General features: G+C 45.6%; 1 protein-coding gene across 1 annotated transcript in view; it reads right to left on the reverse strand.

Moving 5' to 3' along the window:
- LOC122807698 (ubiquitin carboxyl-terminal hydrolase 4-like) overlaps positions 1-20,100 on the reverse strand; it is a 1,844,759-nt gene that overhangs the window by 547,547 nt on the left and 1,277,112 nt on the right. The gene's annotated exons all lie outside the window — the stretch shown is intronic.

The following is a 20,100-nucleotide window of genomic DNA, read 5'->3' on the forward strand; positions in this document are numbered from 1 at the left end:
AGAATAAAGGAGGATCCGTGTTGAATTCTGCAGAAATGGCTGAGGCATGTATTTTTATGGAAGAAAATGAAAGTCCACTGTTCAGCAGTTCAGCTAGGTACTGTAAAACCTGAGGCAAGTTCAGTTTTCTAGGGTCCTGGCCTCTTTTCTCATTCCAACAGCAAAACCGCTTCCATTTTGCGGAGTAAGCTTTTCTAGTAGATGGTCTTCTGGCCTCCAAAATGACATCCTGCATCTCCTTGGAGAGGAGGGACTGTTGTGGTGTCAAGGAATTTTCCATGCAGCGAGGTTGAGTGTTTTCAGCTGACTGTGAAGAGTTTTGTAGCTGTTCTGAGTCAGTAGGAGAGACATTAGAGGCAGGGACCAGGGAGGAGTATGTGTTAGGCTCCTCAGGAGTGGATACCAGTGTTGCCTTGGCCAATCTGGAGCAATCAGTATCATCCTCGGTTTGTCTGTTCTTGTTTTCAAAAGCACCTTGGGCAGAAGGGGCAGAGGTGGGAATGCATAAACTGTCCATGCTGTCCAACTGAATGAAAGGGCGTCCACTTTCCAGGCCTTTGGATGAAAGGTCCTTGAACAAAACTTTTTCAGTTGATGGTTCCTGTGGGAGGCAAAAAGATCTATGTCTGGCCTCCCCCACGCTTGGATTATCTCTGTAAATACCTGAGGATGTAACTTCCATTCGTGTGGATCTGTCATATTTCTGCTTAGAGTGTCTGCCAGTGTGTTTTCCAGTCCTGGCAAGTACTGTGCTTGAAGTTCGATTTGTCTTTCCAAAGCCAAGTTCCAAAGAGTCATGGCTAGTCTGCACAAGGGGTATGAATGTGTTCCTCCTTGTTTGTTTATGTACCACATTACTGTGGTGTTGTCTGTTCTTATCAGTAATTGTCCTGGATGCAGGAAGTCCTTGAAAGCTGTAATTGCATTTATTACTGCTAGCATTTCTTTTTGATTGATGTGAAGGTGCTTTTCCTTTTGGGACCATCTGCCCTGAATGCACCTGTCCTTCATGTGCGACCCCCAGGCGTAATCTGAGGCGTCTGTGGTTATGACTTGTTTTGCTTGAGGCTTGCAGAATGGAAGGCCTGTGTTTACTTGACATGCTTGGGCCCACCATAGAAATTCCTTTTGCAAACATGGAATTATTGGTATAATTGCTTCCAAACTGTGACTGTGTTGAGACCATAGATTTTTTAGGTACCATTGAAGTTTCCTCATATGCAGCTTTGCACATGGGATTAGAAGAATGCAAGATGCCATGAATCCCAGAGCCTGCAGGACTTTCCTTGCAGTAAGCCTGGTACTTTTTGCTAGTGTTTTGAAGTACTGAGATAGTTGCCCTTGTTTTTCTGGCGTAAGATATGCCATCTGGGTGTTTGTGTCCAAGTTGGCACCCAGGAAGGTTATTTTGTGAGATGGTGTTAGTCTTGATTTCTCCTTGTTGATGGTATATCCCAGAGAAAGCAGTAACCATGTCACATATGCCAGATGTTCCAGTAGTATCGTTGCTGTCCGCTTGGATCAGGCAGTCGTCCAGATAAGGGTAAATTTGTATCCCTTGAAGTCTGCAGTAGGCAATCACTGATGCCAGGCACTTTGTGAATACTCTGGGCGCAGTAGATAAGCCAAAGGGCAATGCAGAGAATTGATAGTGGATTGAACCTGCAAGAAATCTGAGGTATCGTCTGCAGCTTTGTCTGATTGGGACATGCAGGTATGCCTCCTTGAGGTCCAATGTTACCAGCCAAAACTCCTTGCCCAGCATGGGAAGTTGTTGCTGTAATGTGAGCATCTTGAATTTTGGCACGAGTAGGAATGTGTTTAGGATGGATAAGTCCAAAATGGGTCTCCAGTCGGTTCCTTTTCTTGGTACCAGAAAAAGTCTTGAATAAAAACCTTGACCTTGTTGGTGTGTAGGTACCTTTTGTATAGCTCTCATGTTTAGGAGCTTTGAAATTTGCAGTTGTGCCTCTGCCCTTTGATTTTGTGGCAGGTTTGGCATGCCTCTCATTTTTGGAAGTGTGTGAAATTGAAATTTGTAGCCTCTGTTTATAATGTCCAGTATCCATTTGTCTGTTGTGACAATATGCCAATTGCTTGCAAATAATGCTAGTTTCCCTCCCAAAGGTGCTGTCAGCTGAAACTTGCTTGGCATGGAAATGAGGGAGTCATTGGGTTTGCTTCCTGTATTGTTGTACACTGTCTTCACCACCTCTTGGTGCTGGAGATTGCCATTGTCTGCCTCTATATGATCCTTGTGATTGCCCTCTGCCCCTTGTGCGTCTGTATCTACCTCTTTGGGGCTTGTCAGTGGCTGGAAAGGACCAGTATCTACCTCTTTGTGGCTTGTCAGTGGCTGGAAAGGACCAGTTTTTTGAAGGCCAATTTCTGCTAAAACGTGGTGGTTGGACCTGTAAGAAAGCCTTGACAGTTTGCATAGATTTGGCTTTTTCTTCCATTTTCCGTAGTATGTCCTCAGCATTAGTACCAAATAGTACATCCTTTTGTAAAGGAGCATCAAGAAGTTTAGCTTTCACATGATCAGGTAAATTTTGTTCCCTAAGCCAGGCATGTCTGCGAATGACTGATCCTGTAGCAGCCACTCTACTGGAAGCCTCTAGGGCATCATAACCACATTGTAAGGTGTGTTTACCCACTTGCTCCGCACTATGCATCATATCCTGTAACTCTTTTAAATCTGGTTGTTCAGGTTGAGACATTTTGTTCCTTAACTGAGATAATAGGTACTGTTGATATTTAATCATATGAAACTGACAGTTTAAGGCCCTCATGGCTAGGGTGGCCGAGGTATATACCTTTTTACCCCACCTTTCTAGAGATCTGGATTCCCTTTCTGCAGGGAGTGGATTCTTAGCAGTGGAGGCCTTTAATCCCTTGGGGCCTTGTGAAATGGTTTCAGGGTCAGCATTATGGCCTTTGTAGAGAAATTGGTGAGAGCTGGGTACTCTGTAATACCTATCAGGTTTTACTGGTGCAGGAGGCAGAGAATCAGGGTTAAGGCAAGCCTCGAATAGACATCATCCAGTACATCCAAAACAGGGGTATAGCCAGAGGTCTGTGCTGAGGTAACCAAAGAAATTCCCTAAGTCTTTTCTTGGAATCTGAAAAGTCTTGGCCTTCCCAATGGAAGTGTTCCCTCAAAGTGTGCAAGGTTTCCCCAAAGAAAAATCCTCAGGAGGGATACAGAAGGAATGGACTGTTCTGCATCCGAATCCTCAAAAGGGAGTAAGAGTGTTCCTCTGCATCAGAATGTTCTGATAAAATGGATCCCTGATCAGAAGAGGGAGATTCTTCCTCCACTCTGGGTCTCTTGTCAGGAGGGGCTGAGAACCTCTGATAAGAGTAATTAAATCCTCAGCCATTTTAAGCATCTGTTTCTTAGGCATGGGTCCAGGAGAAGGGCCCTGTGCAACAGGCCTCGTGGGATGCCTGGCTGCTTTGGATTTAGTAAAAGCCTTTATTGAAAAAGAAGACGAGGGCCTAAATACACCATGGGTGGAGGTGGACCTGTCCACATTAGTAGGCTCGACATTAGCAGGGGCTTCGGTTGTAGTCTGGGAAAGGGCCGAGGACCCAGCGGTCTCGGGTACAGAGAACACCGCCAAAGGAGTGTCGTCGGTAGTCAGGGACTGCAAAGGCGTCTCGCTGAGAACCGGACCACGTGTAGCCTGTTTTGGCGTGGTGTCGGCGGGGCCCGCCCGTCTCACGTGTCGGTCCTTTTCCTTGCGTTTTTTGGACAAAACGGTAGTCGGAGTGTCCGACGACATCTTATAATCAAAAGCTTTACCAAAGTCGTGTTGGGCGAACTCCGCCCGACGCTTGATAGTGCGTTTATTGAAGGTAGCGCAAAAGCGACAGCCCGAGACGTCGTGGTCTGGGCCCAAACAAGGTATGCAAAGGGAATGGAAATCCTTATGCGGTATTTACTTCCCACAAGAAATACAATTATTAACTTTTTCTGACATCGGTCTGAGGCAAGAAAAGTTTCCCCAACGGGGTACTTAGCTTTAAAGAAGACTTCGGTTCCAATTTTTCGTAATTCAGGAGCTGGCCGACCGGCACTTGCGAACTGCTTCTGCTTCGGGCACCGCGCGGCAAAAAAGACTGAAGAACATGGCGTCGGCTGTGTCTTATATACTCTGGCCTTACTGACGTCAGAAGAGTAAGCGACGACAACCGAGGCCGGACCAAGACTTTGGAATTCGGCCGACCGAGGGACCGCCTGACGGCTGAAAACCCATCTGTGATTATTGCAGCTGTATGCACGATGAACATCCTGGACTGCAACAGTGAATACACTCGAACATCTACATTTATGGTAAAGTGTACACAACTGTACTATGTTCTTCGTGTTTCACTGTTGCAGTCATTACACTTGGGTTTAATCCCAAAGCTATGGTTGGGAGGCTGGAGCTAAATGGCATTAGGAGCGGCTATGAGGCCCTGCAGAACTGCAGTTGCAAAGCCTGCCCTGGATTTACAGTAGAGTGGTAAATGATAGTGCTTTGTAAAGGTGTGCACTGAACTCCAGGTAGCAGCCTCTAAAATGTCTTTTGTTGGAACTCCCCTGAGGAAGGCTGCTGAATTGGCTTCTGCTCTGGTTGAATGTGGTCTAATGCCCTTAGGCACTGGCTTGCCATGTTGTACATAGCAGAAACTAATGCAGTGGCCTATCCACTTTGAAATAGTCTGCTTTGATATATCCTTTCCTTGGGGTCCTGCAGCATATGCCACTAGTAGTTGCTCTGTCTTCCTGAAAGCTTTGGTTGTGTTCAAGTAGAAGCGTAGCTGTCTGTGTATGTCCAAGAATGCAGAATTCTCTCCCCCTTATTCTGTGGGTTTGGATAAAAAGTAGGCAGATGAATAGTTTGGTTAAGGGCCACACTGGACACTACCTTAGGCATAAATGTGGGGTTTGTCCTCAGAGAAACACTGTCTGGATAAAAAATGATAAAGGGTTCCACAGCCATGAGTGTCTGTAGCTCTGAGACTCGTCTTGCAGGGGTTACTGCTAGGAGCAGAGCTGTTTTCCAAGATAAAAACTTTATATCAGCTGTAGCGGCTGGTTCAAAAGGAGGCAGGGTGAGTTTTTCCAAGACATAATTGAGGTCCCATTCCGGTATTGGTGATCTCCTTGGAGGCCTTAAATTTTTGGCTCCTCTGAGGTACTGCCTTAATAAAGGAAGAGAAAAGATTGGTGGCTCTGTATTGTAATGAGCCGAAATGGCAGAGGCATGAATTTTAATTGATAAAAAGGATAGGCCTTTGTCCAGCATCTCAGTTAAGTATTGCAAAATCTGAGGAATATTTGGTACAGCGGTGTCAATTTCCCTGTGCCTGATTCCAAGCACAGAATCTCTTCCATTTTCCAGCGTAAGATTTTCTGGTGATAGGCCTTCTGGCCTCCAAAATGACATCCATCACAGCTTTAGTGAGAGGCGCGTTATGTATAACTACATTATCCGCCATGCAGCCAGATTTAAGGTCTTTAGTTGGCTGTGCAGGATCTGATTGTTTTGTTGGGATAGTAGATGAGGTATTTGAGGCAAGGTCCAAGCAAGGCATTGAGACAAGTTCCTTAGAATTGGATACCAGTACTGGCGGGGCCAGTCTGGGGCAATCAGTATAATTTTTGGCTTCTTTTGTCTGACCTTTAGGAGTACCTTGGGGAGGAGAGGCAGTGGAGGAAAGGAATATACTGCTAAGTTTTTCCAGCTGAAAGATAGTGCATCCACTTTCCATGCTTGTCTGTGATAAATCCTTGTGCAGAATCTTTTTATTTGGTAGTTGTGAGGAGAGGCAAATAGATCTATATCCGGGCATCCCCATTTCCTTGTTATGCTGAAGACTTCTGGATCCAATTTCCACTCATGGAGATCCATGAGGTTTCTGCTTAGTTCATCTGCCAGAGTATTTATCTTTCCTGGCAGGAATTGTGCCTGCAGATGTACTTGGTAAGTCAATGCTGTGTCCCACAAAGTCATGACTAGTCTGCAAAGGGGGTAAGAATGAGTGCCTCCCTGCTTGTTTATATACCACATGACCGTGGTGTTGTCTGTCTATCAGTAGTTGTCCCGGATGAAGTAGGTCCTTGAAGGCTGTCAGGGCAATCTGAACAGCTAGCATCTCTTTTTGATGGATATGTAGATGCATTTGGTTTGCGGACCATGTGCCTTGAATACATCTTCCTGCCATGTGGGCCCCCCAGGCATAATCTGATGCATCCGTTGTTAATGTCTGCCTGGCTGGGGGTAAGGTGAATGGCTGTCCCTTGTTCTGGTGACAAGCCTTTGCCCACCATCGAAACTCCTGTTGTAGGCAGGGAATGAGGGTAATTATTGTTTCCAGGCTGTGGCAATGTTGAGTCCAAACACTTTTTAGGTACCATTGAAGTTTCCTCATATGCAGTCTCGCATATGTAATTAGTAGAATGCAGGATGACATGAAGCCCAAAGCCTGCAGAAATTTTCTTGCTGATAACTGGGCCTTTGTTGCCAACAGGTTGAAATAGGTAGTCAGTTGCTTTCGTTTTTGTCTGGCGTGAGATAAGCCATCTGGGCAGTTGTATTTAAGCTTGCACCCAGGAATATTATCTCTTGAGAGGGTACTAGTTTTGATTTATTTTCATTGACTGTGTACCCTAGACCTGTTAGAAACCTCTTTGCAAACGCCAGATGCTGTAGTAGAATGTCCTTGTTCTCTGCTTGAATGAGGCAGTCGTCCAAGTATGGATATATTTGTATTCCTCTTTGCCTGCAGAATGCAATTACTGGTGCCAGGCACTTTGTGAAGACCCTGGGCACAGTAGATAAGCCAAAGGGCAGTGTAGAGAATTGGTAGTGCATTGAGCCAGCTCTGAATCTGAGGTATCTTCTGCATGTTTGTCTGATTGGGACATGCAGGTATGCCTCTTTTAGATCTAAAGTCACAAGCCAAGCTTTCTTGCCCAGCATGGGCAGAAGTTGCTGTAGAGTCAACATTTTGAATTTTGGTATATCCAGGTATGTGTTTAGAATAGATTGGTCCAGTATTGGTCTCCAGGTCTTGTCCTTTCTTGGTACCAAGAACAGTCCTGAATAAAATCCTCGTCCCTGCTCTTGCTCTGGTACTTGTTGAATGGCCCTCATGTCCATGAGGGATGAGACTTGCTTTTGTGCCTCTGCCCATTGATGTTTTGGCAGGTCTGGCCAACTGTTTGTCCTTGGCAGGGTATGGAAGTGAATTTTGTAGCCTTGTGACACTATGTTTAGGACCCATTTGTCCTGTGTTATTATGTGCCAATTTTGTGAGAAAAGTGCTAGTTTTCCCCCTAAAGGTGCTGCCTGAAGATAAGTGCTTGGTGCAGTCAGGGGGAAGTCATTGGGACTGTTTCCTGTATGGCTGTGATTTGTCTTCTCCACTTTTGGAGGTAGAAGCACCCCATTGTTTAGACCTGTACGAACCTTGGGGCTGGGATCTGCCTCTTGGGCGTCTGTATCTGCCCCTTTGAGGTCTGTCTGACACTGGAAAGGACCAATTCTTTGTAGGCCAGTGTCTGCTAAATCTTGGAGGCTGTACCTGTAAGAAATCTTTAACCGTTTGCATAGATTTAGCTTTGCCCTCCATTTTCTTTAACACCTCTTCTGCTTTAACACCAAACAAGGTATCATGCTATAATGGAGCATCTAATAATTTTGCTTTGACATGATCAGGCAGATTTTGTTCCTTTAACCAAGCATGTCTCCTGATGACAGAACCCGTAACAGCGGCCTTGCAGGAGGCCTCCAAAGAATCAAAACCACATTGCAAAGTATGCTTTCCAACTTGTTCAGCTGCATGCAATAAATCCTGCATGTCTGTTTTCTGCGCATTCAGAATTTATCAACATTTTCTGTTTAAGCAGTGACATAATATATTGCTGATATCTGAGCACATGAAATTGACAATTTAAAGCCCTTATAGCCAAGATAACAGAAGTGTAAATCTTTTTTCCCCATCTGTCCAATGCCCTAGAATCCCTGTCAGAGGGGGTAGGGTTTTTTGCAGTGGAAGCCTTGACCCCTTTGGGACCCTGAGAGATGGTTTCTGGGTCAGCAGCAGGGTTTTTGAAAAGGAATTTATGAGAGTCAGGAACCATGTAGTACCTGTCCGGCTTAACAGGAGCTGGAGGTAAGGAGTCAGGGGTAGATGGGACTCTGAAAATACATCATCTACAATATCTAACAGGTGGAATAGCTAGGGGCCTGTGTTGTGGTAGTAAAAGGAAGTCTCGGAGCCTTTTCTTAGATTCTGAAAAATCTTGGCTCTCCCAATGGAAATGCTCCCTCATGGTATGCAAAGTTTCCTCAAAAGAGTAATCCTCAGGAGGAGAGGCTGAAGGGATAGATTCTTCAGCATCAGAATCCTCATAGGGAGGAAAAGAGTATTCCTGATCAGAAGAGGAATCAGATGAAGTGGAAACCTGATCTGAAGATTCATATTCTGTCTCTTGCCTACGCCTTTTATCAGGAGGGGGAGGGGGATGGAAACCCCTGATCAAAGTAATTAAGTCTTCGGCCATTTTGTGCATCTGCTTTTTGGGCATGAAGGCCTGTCCAAGAGGCTGTCGTACTTGTTTCTTTGTCTTTAAAGGTGCTTTAGTCTTTGCCTTTGAAGCTGAAGTCGATTTAATGTAAAATTGAGTAGATCTGAAAACACCCTCAGAAGCCGATGCCTGCTCAGCGGCTCTGGACCCATCTGAGGGAATAGTTTCCGAAGGCCCAATACCTTGAGCGTCCAGCGGCCTAGTCGACTCCACATGGGAGTCGGTAGCGGCTGGCAGGTCAAAAGTAGCGGGCGACTGGGGCTGTGAAGGCGCCTCACTGAGAACCGGCGACTAGCTTAGAAGAAGCCTCGTCGTCGGTTTTGGACCTCGGATGTCTGTCTTTTTCTTTGCGTTTCTTGTGAATTCCAGTAGTCGGATGGCTAGCCGACATCGTATAATGAAATCTTCTGCCAAAATAGTGTAATGCAAAATCGTACCGACGCTTAATAGTGCGTTGGTTAAATCTAGCACAAAACCAACAACTAGCAACGTCATGGTCAGGGCCTAGGCAAGGAATACAGTAAGAATGAAAGTCCTTATGAGGTATTTCCTTCCCACAAGAAATACAATTATTAACTTTTTTTGACATCGGTCTGGAGCAAGAAAAAAAGTTTCCCCAACGGGGTACTTCGCTTTTAATGAAGACTTCGGATCTGAAATTCGAACACGAAAATCTCAGGAGTCGGCCGACCGGCACTTACAAACTGCTTATGCTTTGGGCACCACGCGGCAAGAAAGACTGAAGAAAATGGCGTCGACTGCATCTTTTATACCCCTGGCACACTGACGTCAGAGAAGAGGCGACAGCAACCGACGCCTGACCTAGACTTTGGAATTCAGGCCGACTGAGGGTAGCCTGCCAGCAGGATAACCCAAGTGTAATGACTGCAACAGTGAAACACGAAGAATATCTTGAGATCTACTTTAGCTGAGGGTTCAAAGGGAGACTGTACTTAAAGTTTGCAAAACCATGGCAAGGTCCCTAGGAGGAGTAGAGTCCCTTATGGAAGGTCTAAGTAGAATTGTACCCTTAAGAAAAGCCTTTCATAATTTAGATGATGCTAAAGGTGAAGCATCATCTAATATGTGAAAGTTAGAGATGGCTGCGAAATTAACTTTAATAGTGGAAAAACTTGTCCCTTCTTGAAATACTGAGGCAAGGAAATCTAAAATAGCTGGAAGTGGGGCAGTAAAAAGATAAACTTTCTCCAATGAGCCCAAAAAAAAAACATTTCCATTTACTTTTGTAAATCTTCCTAGTCGAAGGTATACGAGATGAGACTAGGATTTTTTTGACTGGGGAGGAAAGCCTGGAAAGTCTAGCCATCATTGGAATTGGAAGAAAGTACAGTTTTGTACCTACCATAAATGTAGATGTCCGATAGGAATGCATCTGCAGTCTTTACAAATGGGTTGTCCTGTCGTCAGGCAGCCCTTCGGTCGGCTGGATTCCAAAGTCTGGGTCTGGCTTCGGCTGGTGTTGCACTTCACCCGACGTCATTGCGGCAGTTCTTCGGGTATAAAGGCATCAGCCGACGCCATTTTCCTCAGTGTTTCTTGCCCCAGATGCCAGGTGCCCTCTTGGATGGCTAAATTTGGATAAATGCCAAAGTTTCCAAATAGTAGAGAGCAAACACACAAAATAAGCATGTATGTACATATATACAAACAAATACACCATAATAGATCCCCCCCAAGCTAGCTGAAGGTTGGCAAATACCCTAGGAGTACCTCAGAGGGGAAGGAGGGAGGGTAATCCTGACTGCAGATGCATTCCTATCGGACCATCTACATTTATGGTAGGTAAAAAACTGTACTATGTCCTTCAAGGATGCATCTGCAGTCTTTACAAATGGGTAGAATACCATAGCTAAACTAGGGGAGGAGGAATGAGTAGAGATTATGGTGTAGTTCGGATCCCTTGCAAAACAGCAGTGGCAAAACCAGCTCGGGATCTAGAGTATAAAGGTAAATTATAATGCTTGGCAAATATATGCACGGAGGTCCAAGTAGCAGCCTCTATAATGTCCTTGGTAGCCACTCCTCGTAAGAAAGCTGTGGTAGTGGCTGTAGCCCTTGTGGAGTGAGGCCTGATGTTCTCTAGAGTTTTCTTTCCATGGTAGGAGTAACAAAATCTAATGCAATTTCCTATCCATTTGGAGATTGTCTGTTTTGAAATTGGTTTTCCTTCCTTCCCTGTTGCATATGCTACCAGAAGCTGGTCAGTTTTTCTATTGGTTTTTGCCCTGTCCAGGTAGTAGCGTAATTGTCTATGCACATCCAAGGTATGTAGTAGCCTTTCTCCCCTGTTCTGTGGGTTGGGGAAGAATGTAGGAAGGTGGATAGCCTGATTTAAAGAGACTCTGGATACCACCTTAGGCATAAATGTAGGATTTGTTCTCATGGACACTCTATCTTGATGGAAGATCAGGAAGGGTTGCACTGCCATTAATGCCTGTAGTTCAGAGACCCTTCTTGCTGAAGTTATTGCCAGCAGGAATGCAGTCTTCCAGGATAAGTATTGTAATTCTGCTGTTGCTGCTGGTTCGAACGGGGGAAGTGTCAATTTTTCTAGCACAAAGTTCAAGTCCCATGCTGGTAATGGAGGTTTCCTGGGAGGTTTCACATTTTTAATTCCTCTCAGAAACTGTCTGAGCAGAGGATGCGAGAAGACAAGAGGATCCAAGCTGTATTCTGCTGAAATAGCTGAGGCATGTATCTTGATGGAAGAATAGGACAGGCCTGTATGGAAAAGCTCTGCCAAGTACTCCAGGATGTTGGCTATGTTCACCAGTGTCACTTCTTGCCCATTTGCAGTACTCCAAGTGAGATATCTTTTCCATTTTGCTGCATAATTCTTTCTTGTTGAAGGTCTTCGAGCCTCCAGGATTATGTCCTTAACCCTTTGGGATAAATTTGGGTTAATTGTTGTCATGTAATGTTCCAGGCAGTTAGCTGCAGAGTTTTCAGGTTTGGATGCAGGATGTTGAAGTTGTTCTGTGTTAACAGTAATGGGATCAGGGGCAGTGTCCATATTTGTTCCCGGACATGCTCCTCAGCAATGGATACCAATGTTGTCTTGGCCAGTCTGGAGCTATCAGAATGATCCTCGGATGTTCCTCTTTGATCTTCAGAAGCACCTTGTGCATCAAAGGAAGTGGTGGGAATGCGTATGCTATCAGGTTTTTCCAACTGAAAGATAGGGAGTCCACCTTCCAAGCAAGTGGGTGGTACGTCCTTGTGCAGAATTTCTTTAGCTGGTGATTGAGTGGGGATGCAAACAAGTCTATTTGTGGTAATCCCCATTCTCTTGTGATGGCTTTGAAGATGTCTGGATGCAGCATCCATTCATGGGCATCTGTGGTAGTTCTGCTTAATATGTCTGCTAGAATGTTTTCCTTCCCTGGTACATAAATTGCTTGTAACTGAATGTTGTAGCTCAGAGCCACATCCCATAGGTCCAGTGCCAGCCGGCATAGAGGATATGAGTGTGTGCCTCCCTGTTTGTTGATGTACCACATAACTGTGGTGTTGTCTGTCCTTATCATCAGCTGACCTTCTTGGAGAAAAGGTCTGAAGGCCTGGATTGCCAATTTTACTGCCATCATTTCCTTTAGATTTATGTACAGGTGCAGCTGGTCTTGAGTCCATAGGCCTTGTATGCACCTGTCCAGCATGTGTGCCCCCCAACCGAGGTCTGAGGCATCTGTCGTGATGGTTTGTCTTGGTTGGCTTTTGCAGAAGGGCAATCCTGAGTTTGATTGGCAAGCCTGAGCCCACCATAGGAACTCTTTCTTCAGGCAGGGAATCATTGGAATTTTGGTTTCTAGGCTGTACTTGTGTTGAGACCACAAATTCTTTAGGTACCATTGTAGCTTTCTCATATGCAGCCTGGCATGAGGGACCAGTATTATGCAGGATGCCATGAAGCCTAGAGCTTGCAGCACTTTTCTTGCAGTTAGATGGTTCTGCTTTGTTAATGCCAAGAAGTAGAGAGGAAGCTGCTCTTTCTTTTCTGCAGTTAGGGATGCCATTTGATTTGATGTGTCCAGTTCTGCACCCAGAAAGGTTATTCTTTGGGATGGAATCAGCATTGACTTTTTTATATTGACTGTATATCCCAGGGCTTGCAGCAGGTAAATGACTCTTTGTAGGTCTTCTGTTAGTTTTATTTTGTTGTCCGCTTGTATCAGGCAGTCGTCCAGGTAGGGATAGATTTGAATCCCCTGAAGTCTGCAATGAGCAATTACTGATGCCAGGCATTTCGTGAACACTCTGGGCGCAGTAGATAAGCCAAAGGGCAATGCTGAGAATTGATAATGCTCTGATCCTGCAAGAAATCTGAGGTATCTTCTGCAAATTGGTCTTATGGGGACGTGCAGGTATGCCTCCTTGAGATCTAGAGTTACCAGCCAAGACTCCTTGCCCAGCATGGGAAGAAGCTGCTGTAGGGTCAACATTTTGAATTTTGGAACAATGAGGAATGTGTTTAAAGCGGACAGGTCTAGAATAGGCCTCCATTTGTTTTCTTTTCTTGGTACCAGGAAGAGTCTGGAGTAAAATCTCTTTCCTTGCTCCAAAGGTGGTACCTTTTCCACAGCTCTCATTCTTAATAATTGAGATATTTGCTTTAGAGCTTCTGTCCTTTGAGTAGGTGGCAGGTTTGGCATTCCTCTTTGCTTGGTAGAGTATGGAAATGGAACCTGTAACCTTGGTCTATAGTTTGCAAAATCCATTTTTCTCTTGTGATGCAATGCCAGTTCTTTGAAAATAAGGTTAGCTTTCCGCCTAAGGGTGCTTCTAGTTGTTCCCTGGTAGGCGGTGCCACCGCCAAGTCACTGTGATTGAGTTGTTGTAGTGGTGGTGGTTGCATCCGTGCCTCGCTGGTTGCTACCTTGCCACTGGCGTCCCCTGTAGGCACCCCTGGTTTGGTTTCTGCCTCTCGAGCGCCTATTCCTGCCTCTGTGCCCTAGAGGAGTCTGGAAAGGACCAATTCTTGGAGGGCCAGTTCCTGCTAAACCTTGGAGGTTTAACTTGTAAGAAATCTTTCACTGTTTGTACAGATTTTGCCTTCTCTTCCATCTTTTTTAGTACCTGTTGCGCAGGGGAACCAAATAAACTGACCTTGTCCATGGGTGCATCCAAAAGCTTTGATTTGACATGGTCTGGTAATGCCTGTTCTTTCAGCCATGCATGCCTCCTGATAACTGTGCCAGTCATGGCTGATCTAAAGGAAGCCTCCAGTGCATCATAGCCACATTTTAAAGAATGGTTACTAACCTGCTGTATGTTATGTACCATTTCTTGAACATATTTCTTATCTAAAGATTCTTCAGAGGACAGTTTTTTAGTCAACTGGTCAAGCATAAACTCTTGATATTGAATCATATGAAATTGGCAGTTCAAAGCTCTAGCTGACAAAGTAGCAGAGGTGTAAACTTTTACCCCATCTCTCTAAGGACCTGGATTCCCTTTCAGAGGGAGGGGTTTTAGTGGAAGTAGCTGCTACAGCTTTAGGACCCTGGGAGATAGTCTCTGGATCTGCAAAAGGAGCCTTATATAAATGGTGATGAGTGTCCGGGACCCTGTAGAACCTATCGGGCTTAGCAGGAGCCGGAGGTAATGAATCAGGAGCAGTGCAAGCATCATTAAATGCATCATCAACAACAGAAAGCACTGGAGGTATAGCTAAAGGCCTATGCTGTGGCAAATGTAGAAAGGTCCTAAGCCTTTTTCTGGAGTCTGAGAAATCCTGGCCCTGCCACTGAAATTGTTCCCTCATAGCATGCAAGGTTTCCCCAAAGGAAAATTCCTCAGGAGGAGAGGCTGAAGGGATGGACTCCTCAGCATCAGAGTCTTCGTAAGGAGAATAAGCAGCCTCAGGAGGGTCAGTATGTTCTGAGTCATCAGAGGAATCATCTGTGGATACTGGCTCAGGGGGCTCTGCTCTAGGCCTTTTTTCTGGAGGAGGGAGAGAGGCCCTGTCTGGATGAGGCTGGGCTCCACGAATTAAAGAGATGAGATCCTCAGCCAAAGTAAGCATATGGGAGCTGGTGCTGGGCCTGAGAGAGGGGGCTTGGCAGGCACCGTTTTTGATGCTTTGGCTGCTTTAGCCCTGGCAAAGGCCTTAATAGACATTGCTGCAGGAGGCCTAGCAGCTCCACGTGCAGGGGTAGAAATATCCAGGCGAATGGTATCTGATAAATCCTGTGAAACCGCAACAGAAGGTTGGATTTCAGAAGCCGTTTCTACCAGGTTAGAAGAGGCCTCGGTAGAAGGCATGATTTCGGCTGAAGAAAGAACCGCTTGCTCGGTTTCGGCCGAAACCGAGACACTCGCGGTTTGCTTAACCGCGGTTTCGGCCGAAACCGCGGACCGCGAGTGTCGGTCCTTTTCTGCGTTTTGGTACTTTGCGTAGTCGGAGGATCCGATGGCATAATATAAGCAAAATCGGAGCCGAAAATCTGTTCAGCAAACTCCGACCGACGTCTAAGCGTCCGTCGGTTAAAAGAAGCACAGGCTAGACAAGCTGCTACGTCGTGGTCTGGGCCTAAACAATGTATGCAATAGGAGTGGAAATCTTTATGAGGTATTTGTTTCCCACAAGATAAACAGTTATTCACTTTCTCTGACATCGGCTGAGGCAAGAAAGAGTCCCCAACGGGGTACTTAGCTTTTTAGAAGTCTTCGAAGTAATATTCGGTAGTAGTAATCTCTGGATCTGACCGACCGGCACTTGCGAACAGCTTCTGCTTCGGGCGCCACGCGGCAAGAAAGACTCAGGAAAATGTCGTCGGCTGATGCCTTTATACCCGAAGAACTGCCGCAATGACGTCGGGTGAAGTGCGACACCAGCCGAAGCCAGACCCAGACTTTGGAATCCGGCCGACCGAAGGGCTGCCTGACGACAGGACAACCCATTTGTAAAGACTGCAGATGCATCCTTGAAGGACATCCATGTGGTCAGACTGAGGCCTGCAAAATTTGGGTGAATCTGCTCTAACGGTTGAGATAGGAGGTCTGGACTGGGGAGCCAGCGTCCAAGGACGACATGTTAGGTGAGACCAAAGGAAAGGGAACCACACTTGACGAGACCAGAAAGGAGCAATGAGGATTACTGTGCTCTTCAACCAAAGTGCTTTCTGAAGAAACTGTGGTATGAGAGGCCGAGGAGGAAAAATAAAGGAGACAGGAGGGCCAAACATGGACTAGATCATATCTCAGTGATTGTCCCTGAGGTGGGATATGGGCAAAGAACCTGCTGCATTTGTTGTTGAGGGGAAATGCAAAAAGGTCGCAGTAAGGTTGACCCCATCTCTGGAGGATCATGTCTGCCACTGATTGGTGGATAGACCACTCATGAGGCATGGGAAGTGTCCTGCTGAGTGTGTCCACTATGTTGAATTTCCCCAGTATGTGCATCGCTACAAGAAAGCGGTTGGATGACATCACTCAATGCCACACACTCATTGCTTCTTGACAAAGGGAATAAGATCTGGTTCCCCCTGCTTGCTGAGGTACCAGACTACTGAAATGTTGTCGTCTGTACTGCAACAGTCCCTACAGGTAGAAAGCTCTGAAAGGCCTGCAATGCTGGCAACACCACTCATTTCTAGGACACTGATATGCAAATTGGTCTCTTGTGGGACTATGTGCTTTGAACAGCCCTTCCCAAGTAATGCCCCCTCCCAGTCCAACTAAGAGGCGTCCATAGTCAGTGTGGCGTTCGGTGGAAGAAAGATAAAGGGACGCCCCTCCTCGGAATGAATCCACCAAAGAAGAGACTTTCTGCAAGCCTGAGACAGTTTTATTCGATGTATTAAGGGTTGCTGATAAAAAAACCACTGAATTGCTAGGGTCCACTGAAGAATTCTCATATGGAGGAGATCAGTGGGGAATTAGAGTAATTGCTGTGGTAGCCATTGACCTTAAAACTTTCAAGACTACTTTTGTTAGGGAGAAGGAAAAGAAAGTATCTGTCTGACATGCATCTTCAATGTGAAAACTCTGTTTTGGGGCAGAAAGGCTAGAAAACTGTGTCCAAACGAGCCCCTACAAACTCCAAGGCTTTGGGACTGATTGGAGTTTTGATGTTTCCGAATTGATAGTGATTTCCAGCTAAAGAGATAATTGAAGTAGATAATCTCTGGCCTTTAGAAGCAGATGCCTGGTTGGTGTGGTGGGGAGCCAGTCATCTATGTATGGAAACGCTCTGTACCTGAGCAGTCTCAGGTGAGCTATTACTGCTGCCATGCATTTGGTGAACACCCTAGGGGCTATGGGGAAACTAAAAGGCAGAAGCTCTGAAGTGAAGATCACCATCTCTCAGCCGGAAGCATAGATCCAAGAGTGCTTGGCCATTTTGATGTGTTACTACGCATCTTGAAAATCGATTGAGCACATCCAGTCATCCCTTCTGTACAAAAGGTAGGCTAGTCTGAACCATGACCATCCAGAATTTGGAATTTTTTACAATCTGTTTAGATGAGATCCAATAAAAGTCTCAGGTTCTCTGATTTTTGGCATTAAAAAAAAAAAAAAAAACCTTGAGTAAATTCCAAAACCTGTTTGGTCTTGGGGGACTTCTTGGACGACTCATTTATCTAGCAGCTTTTAGATATCTTGACCTGCTAGTGCCCTCTGATTGCGTGGAACATCGCAAAAGCCTTTTCCTCTTTTGCATGGGAATTTGTAATGAGGGAATGAAATAACCTCTGGATATGATCTTGTGCACCCAAGTGTCTTTGGTGATGGCTATCCAGACTTTTAGGTGCAAGGATAAGCACCCCCCAGACTGCCTCTAGAGAGTGACAGTCAGGCAACTTTTCAGGAATACTGGAAGGATTTGTCTGAAAAGAAGTCTTGGGACTTTTGGTTCTGTGGACTCCCTCTGCCATGTGGGTGACGTCTACCACTCTAGGTATTTCCATCTCTGCTTCTGGGGTACAGATCCCCACAATTCCTGAAATGGACCTCGAGATTTTCGGAACCACATTTTCTTCCCACCGCACTGATTCCTAGAGAAAGGACTCTGCGGGGTAGAAAAGCAAATTCCAATGGCAGACAAGGTCTTTCCATCATTTTCACTGTGGGAGAGAGCATCTTTAATGGTTGCTCCAAAGATCATCCACAAAAAAAGCAGCATTGATGAATGACATCTTGAAGGGCTCTGCAAAATTACACAACTGCATCCAACTATGGCTCCTTATGGCTATGCCTGAACCAGTCACCCTATAGGTATGTTCAACTATGTGCGAGATTAACCTTATGGATGCATTTGTTAATATATTGTAAGGTGGTTATCTGTGAGGAAAAGGACTTTTGCCTTTACCAAGATCCTCTGTCATCCAAGTGCCTCCTTTAGCGATCATAGGACAAATGTCGCTGATGCATACACTCGCTTTCCAAACCTGTCCAATGCTCTAGACTTCCTGTTAGGTGATGGTCAGTGGAGCTTTGTTCAGCTAGCTCCTTCTTGGTGACTTGGTTCCTTTACCAAGTCCCTCTGTAATCCAACTGCCTCCTTTAGCGATCATAGGACAAATGTCACTGATACATACACTCGCTTCCCAAACCTGTCCAACGCTCTAGACTTCCTGTTAGGTGATGGACAGTGGAGCTTTGTTCAGCTAACTCCTTCTTGGTGGCTGCTGCAACAACCATGGCATCTACAGGAATCCCTTTAGTCCAGTACTGTCTGTCAGCAGGGGCACAATTTTGTCCAGGTTCTTGGGACTGGTTCCACAGAGTCCAGTTCCTTCCATGCCATGCAGGAGACAAAGTCTAACTCATCTGCAGAGGGGGAACCCAAGTCATAGACAGTCCAGACATGAAGGCTTCCAGGAACAACGATTCCTCCTAGGAAGAGGTTTGGGAAGATCAACCACCTTTCTGGTGAAGAATTTCTAGGATGCCTCCTAACAATACATTTTCAGGTGGAGATCTGAGGGCCCCGTCCCCTTCATCAAAATTGATGTTTACAGTGTGAGATTCCCGTGAGGAATCTAAGTGCCTCCTTTTGCATAAGAAAAGGCGGGGAGTTCCTGTGTGGCAACTGACTGGAAGCTGACATGGGTTGGCTGTCCCTGAGGTGGAGGATAAGCAGACTAAGACACAGGATCCAAAGGGGAACCAAAGGCTGGATCCAATGGTGGAAGAGTCGAGGTTCCTCTCTGGTGAGAGAAAACAGTCTTCACCACTTTGAAGGCAGAAGGGCCAGGAGTAACAGAGGACAACCTGCTTGGAGCCAAAGCATTTGGAGCAGACAATCCTGGTCCCTCCCCTCCGAAGGGGGAGTTGGAGCCAAGTTGTCCACAGCCGAAACTCCGAGGGGAAGCGACAGCTCTAAGAGCTTCAGAGTCGAAGTCAACCCCTCAGATCTGACACCTATGCTTTGGCTCAAAGAACCATCACGTTTCTTGGGGGTAGGAGTCAACCTGATGAAGGACAATGCAAGAGTCGAAGACAAAGAAAGCTTCAGATCCCACACTTGGACTCCAAGGCACTGAAAAGGATGGCCGGATCGGAGAAGGAGCAACAGCAGTCTGAAAGGATGGTTTATGTTTCACTGATCCGATGGGACATGGAGCCAGCAAGACCCCCATCTGGATCGGTGTTCTAAGGAATGTTCTCATCATCCTGTCCACCTCCACCTCAGACAGACTTCAGGATGACCTAACAGAGGAGGACATGGAGGGTGGCCTAGAAATCTTGTTAGGTGTCACCTGCAGAAAGGGAGACCTCAATCTGGGTGACACTGGTTCTTAAGAAAACCTTGGACTATGGGGCCAAGGGGATGGAGACACAATGAGTATTGGAACCGAAGGCTTAGGATCCAAGGACTTAGGAACCTTCTTGGGTGGCTCCAAAGGAAGAGAAAAATCTTTGGAGACCAGACAAGAGAGCATTTACAGTGCTCCCTGGGCTACTTAGATTTTTGTCCAGGGGTTTGAGCCCCCTGACATGCTGATAAAAGACCTTTCAAGACAAGTTTATTTTACCTGTTACTAATGGCCCTAGAGTTAAAGGTCACACACAAGGAACAGGGAGAGTCCAAATGTGATGGGCCTAAGCAATAAACGCACTCCCTGTGGGCATCAGAATTGGGAATCTTATGCCCATAGAACTGCACTTCTTAAAACCAGTAGGCTTCTCAGCCATACTACAAGAAAAACAAGATCACACAATGAACTACAAACAACTATTTGAAGACAAAAATAAACTAGTTTGTACTACTTCCCTATTTTTAAAAAAAATTAAGGAAAATATACCAACAATGGTAATCGCAGACTACCTCAAAGTGAGGTAAAAACAAAAAGACTACTAACTATAGTAGAGAAGATACCAAGACAAAAAACTTGGTAGAGTAAGGCAGAAATATAAAGGAAAAACTTAAAACTGAGAAGGATTAATAAAGTGGAAAAAAATTAGCAAAATATGCTTATAAATTCACTCACAAAACCCTTAGAACTCGAGAGAATGCAATCCCGTCCAAATCTGAAGAGCACCAAGTGAGA

The sequence above is a fragment of the Protopterus annectens genome, chromosome 7.part1 (genome assembly GCF_019279795.1).
Source record: "Protopterus annectens isolate FY-2018-M chromosome 7.part1, PAN1.0, whole genome shotgun sequence".
NCBI classification, from domain to species: Eukaryota; Metazoa; Chordata; order Ceratodontiformes; family Protopteridae; genus Protopterus; species Protopterus annectens.